Here is a 4,944-nt window from a genome sequence, read left to right as displayed (position 1 = left end):
CCTCTTTACCGAGATCCTAACCTTAAACCTGAACATAACTTAATTGAACTACAAAAAACAGCGCCATGACTTTCACTGTCCATCGATAGAATGGCTAAGGCTTATGGGCAATGTAGTTTAAAATGTTTAATAATGAAATTGTGAAAAATACTTCTTTTTTTAAACAAAGGGATATCTAAGCATGTTTATTGTGCAAAGTTATATGACATATGTGAGAGGCAGGCTGACATTTTTTATTTTACTAAGAGTACTTTTATAAACACATGTATAGCACTTTTCTATGAATGTTTGAAAGCTGTGCCAAACATTATTTAGTAAACATAGCATAATGAGTTGTCCTACCAATTTTCTTTTTGAAACTATAATCAGATTTTGATTTACAGCCATTTGGAATGTTAATTGTTTTGCTCTTCAAGGGGACTCTACTGGGCCCCTGGGGATGGAAGGGCAGGAAAAAAATGCACAGCTCTATTCTCATCATTGGCAACAAACTGTTGAGACACATTTTGTAGGTTGTCTTTTCAAAAGCATACCATTATGTAAGTTGGAAGTCATAGTTATCTTAGAATTAAGACACCAGAAAATCAACATAAGTGCCCATTTGGAAAGAGCTCAATTTATTTCATAAGATCAAGAGCAATAATACAGTGCTAATAGTAAACAAAGACAACAAATACATATTCTGACATTTCATCAGACAAGGCCAATGTGTCATTCAGTAAGACAATGTGTGACAGTGTGCAGTTTATGGTTCCATACAATTCATGCAATTTAAAGAATCATAATATAAAATACCTAATTCATAAATCTCTGTAAAGAATGTCTCATCTTTGTCCTGCTCAGGAGCTAGACATCAGTAATGTGCATGAACATCTTCATTATAATACAGAACAGGATTCATGTTGATCTTTCCTTGATTCATCACCTTCAGTTGTGCATGAAGTCCATGCAGTCTCTTCTAATGCAGCTCTTCATCTAACTGAATTTCATTAATATTACTAAATGTTCATGTCTTCATCAAAACAACCATGGTGATTATATGTGTTGTTTACAAAATTAAATGGTGTATCTACCAAAAAACCATCTCTAGTACAGAATATTCACCATACTTGATTATCCAACACCATACGCAATATTTTACTAGGATGCAGCATAAAGACAGATAAAGAAGCATATTAAGACAAATTATATTCAAGTGAAATAAAAATGGGTTACATTAAAACCATTTTATTTTAATCAGATGAAGAAACCCAGATGAAGGCATGGTGAAATGTCTTGAGCACCAAAGAATCACATCCAGTTTCCTTCTCATCATCAGAGCTCTCCTGGTTTTCTTCAAATCCATGTCTCTATCATGATCTTCTTCAATGTCATAAACAATTTGCAATTGTTATCCAGCACAACAATACAACTGATGAACAAGTCATGTGACCAATTCAAATCAAATCATTTTATTATCACAATACCATGAATGCAAGTATACAGGTGGTAAAATGCTTTTCTGCAAACTGCAGCATGACAAGTACTGAATATATTTGCAACACATATACAGTATCAAAAATATAAACCGTATACATAAGAGCTCAATACAGGTAGAAAATATAGTGCAATACTATACTATACAGAGAGAACAAAATGAAAACAATTAACAACAATCACTGTATACTGTAGATATACCTCTGCCCACTGCTCCGGGTGTGTGTTCACAGTGTGTGTGTGTTCACTGCTCTGTGTGTGTGCACTTCGGATGGGTTAAATGCAGAGCACAAATTCTGAGTATGGGTCACCATACTTGACTGTATGTCACGTCACTTTCACTTTCAGTACAGTATGAATTAGTGCAAACAGAATATCAGGTTGCAGAATAATAGTGAGTCAGAGTCCAGTCAGTGTAGCTGATAGAGTGCAGTGCACACAGTATGAGGCTGCTGGTGTGTGTATGTGTGTGTGTGTGTGTGTGTGTGTGTGTGTGTGTGTGTGTGGTGTTACTGGTACGAGTTCAGTTCAGTCTGATTGCCTTTTGAAGGAACTTGTTTTGCAGTCTGCTGGTGCTGGTTCTGTGATAATGTCTGTCTGATGGTGATGTTGAGAGCAATCCATGGCTCGTGTGGCTGGAGTCTCTGACGGTCCTCAACAAAAGAAAAACCTTGCGTAGATGTCCTGGAGAGACAAAATCATTGTGTCAATTATATATTATTATTATTTAGAATTGTTGTAATGGACATACCATTGATTCCTGTTGAAGGTTGTTGGAGGTATGGGCTCTCAGTTGTGAAGTTTCTTTTATGGCCGTAACATCTGTGCAGTCACACAGCTGTTTGGGAATTCAGTCTTCACAGTTTCAGGCTGCAGCGCTGCATTTGGTGACCATTGACTCCTCCATCTCTGGCCTCAGACCCGCTTCTCTTTAGTCTGGAGTGAAGACAAATGTTCTCAGTACCAGCTTTCCTTCTACTGCAGTCTTTCTGTACAAGTAAAAAATAATAAAAACAGTAATAACAAATCAGTTATGTATTGAAAACTCATAGTACATATGAAGACTTCAGATGCAAAGGCATCTAAGTTCCACCTGAAGTTTTCTTCTAAAATTCTTCTTAGAACATTTCATACAGAACTTAAAGGCTTTTGCATCTGAAGTCTTCATATACAACACATCTCGTTCTTCATTTCTCCATCAACTGACTTCATCCTCCTTCAAAAACTGTAAGTCCATAAGAAAAATAGTTTTGGTGAATACAGGTGCAGGTGTCAGTACTCACCATATTCAGTCATTTTCTGCCCAAATTCCAGAAATGATGCCCTGATGATTTGTTCATTCTAGGACTTATAAAAAGATGTATATGTGAAAAATGATAATTGCTGACTTGAATAGAGATCAACATCATATGCTGTACTAATGCATTGCTTGAATACAGACACATCAATGGGGATGAGCACCTTTTCACTCTTTTCTGTTTGGGCACAATAGAGCCATGTTCATTCCTCATCCCCAACAGGACTGATGTTCTTTGTGTTTTTGCTCTTCAGCTGTAAAACAAAAATATGTCTATTAACCCCATGTTTAATTACTATTGCTTATTACATATGAATTAAGACAGATATAATTAAGTAAATTCACCAAAAGATTCAGGTTAGAGGATTAAATGAATATTGATTACAATTTTCTACAAACCTTTCTTGGAGAGGGCTGATCATGACAGGAACTTGCTGAGCCACACTAGTAGACATTCAGTTGACAAACCTGAAAGAGGCCATCATGCAACCATCCGCTCTGTTTGTACCTTACAACAGAGCAAGAGAGAATGTGTGAGTGAGTGGAGAGAGTAAAGGACTAAGATGAAGACAAACAAGCAAAGAAAGGCAAAATCTTGCGTTTGAGTTTAACAAAATGAGAGGGAAGAAAGCTGTATCTTCAAGCTATATTATTCTCAATTATTTTCTACACTATAACATGCAGCAGGATTGTTGTAAGCAGTTTAAAGACCTCTTCATACCAAGGATGAGTCCATACTTAATGACACAGAGGAACAACATCAGTGGAATATATTTTCCAGCTGATGAACATTAAACAGCCAATCAAAATGCACATTTCAAAAGCTTGATCATTTAAAGTGGCAGACATCAACGTCGCTGCAGTGTGTATATTAATAAACATAACTTTATCATTGGTTGATGTTGGTGTGGATGCTAAAATAGTTATTGTAGTTACTATTCTTGGTGTGAACAGCCTTAAATGATCTAATTTGGCCAAATTAACTGAAGATCTGATGTGTCACATGACAAGTTACACAGCATTTCCTGACTTGCTTTTAAACAGACGTGTTCAATTAAAATCAACATGGAAATAAAGGCAGACTGTGAGGTGCGGACAGATATCATGTACTGTTAGAACGGGTTAAGACGGTGCTAATAAAGAATACAGTGGACTCAATATAAACTTTAGGATATAACGCTCTGACTACTTAAAATGGACACAGTCTGCATGAGAGCTGAGGCGATGGTCAATGACAGCAGGAGGAAAAGCTGGAGAGTACGCTTGTACAATATCATATGAATTTGCTGAAATTGTTTGAATTATTAATACTTTGACATAGCACAGGGTTTGTACTGATGGGGTCGTGAGGTATTTAAAAAAGTAAAAAACATAAAATTCGGTGCAAAATGTAACTGCAGTAAAGTTCTGTCGAGGTGCTCAGATCAACACAGACGTACCTCTGGAAATATCTGCCTTAGCAGCTTTTGGTCTTCTCCGTAAACACACAAGATGGTCAAATTCATCCCTCTCCACAAACAAGGTTTGACAGGCCCATGGTCTTCCTTTTCAGCTGGAATAAAGAAAAAGTAACAAGTTGTTGTTGTTGTTTTAATACATACATGTTTAGACAGTGTGTTAGAAATGATCTGTGAACAAAATATTTGAAAGGAAGGACTATAAGGAAGGTTATTAACATAAAGTAAGGATAAATTAATTAAAGTAAATCAGTTATAACTACATATCTTCAACATTACCTGTGTCGAACCTTTGAAGGACTTCATCTTCACTGGAAACTTCTTCAAGTTGAGCTTCGAGTACAAGTTCCCTGTTAATACAAGAACTGATCAAAATCTGATTCTGAGCTGTGAAAATATGCCATGATGAACAAGAGAAAGAAAGAAAAATATGTGTGACTTATTTATGAATTACAGTTCAGAAAAATAGGAAAGGAAAATGAGAGAGAGAGAGAGAGAGAGAGAGAGAGAGAGAGAGAGAGAGAGAGAGAGAGAGAGAGCATCATAAAGAGCTGCTGGACACTGAATGTTGTTGTAGGAGCTGGAGATGTATGTGATATGAAGAAACTGCAAAACTGAAAAGAAAAAAAACACTGAATCACAATTACATTACAAAAAGGTATTAAAGGCATGGCAAATGTGTTACTTAACTAAAGAGTACACAATAAGCACAGT

General features: G+C 36.2%; 1 long non-coding RNA gene across 2 annotated transcripts; it reads right to left on the bottom strand.

The window, feature by feature from the left end:
* Window positions 1-2,039: 2,039 nt before the first annotated feature.
* Window positions 2,040-4,274, bottom strand: LOC113053790 (uncharacterized). Of its 2 annotated transcripts, none has more exons than XR_003277315.1 (5): window positions 4,213-4,274; window positions 3,173-3,281; window positions 2,938-3,027; window positions 2,228-2,412; window positions 2,040-2,160 (listed from the first exon to the last, which is right to left on the bottom strand). It is a non-coding gene; the product is annotated as an uncharacterized LOC113053790 (long non-coding RNA). The 2 variants fall into 2 exon arrangements; XR_003277316.1 differs by lacking the exon at window positions 2,938-3,027 and adding an exon at window positions 2,760-2,823 and having other exon boundaries at window positions 2,228-2,465.
* Window positions 4,275-4,944: the final 670 nt, after the last annotated feature.

This window comes from Carassius auratus, chromosome 34 (assembly GCF_003368295.1).
Source record: "Carassius auratus strain Wakin chromosome 34, ASM336829v1, whole genome shotgun sequence".
In the NCBI taxonomy this organism is placed as follows: Eukaryota; Metazoa; Chordata; class Actinopteri; order Cypriniformes; family Cyprinidae; genus Carassius; species Carassius auratus.
This window is presented reverse-complemented; position numbering and strand designations above follow the sequence as displayed.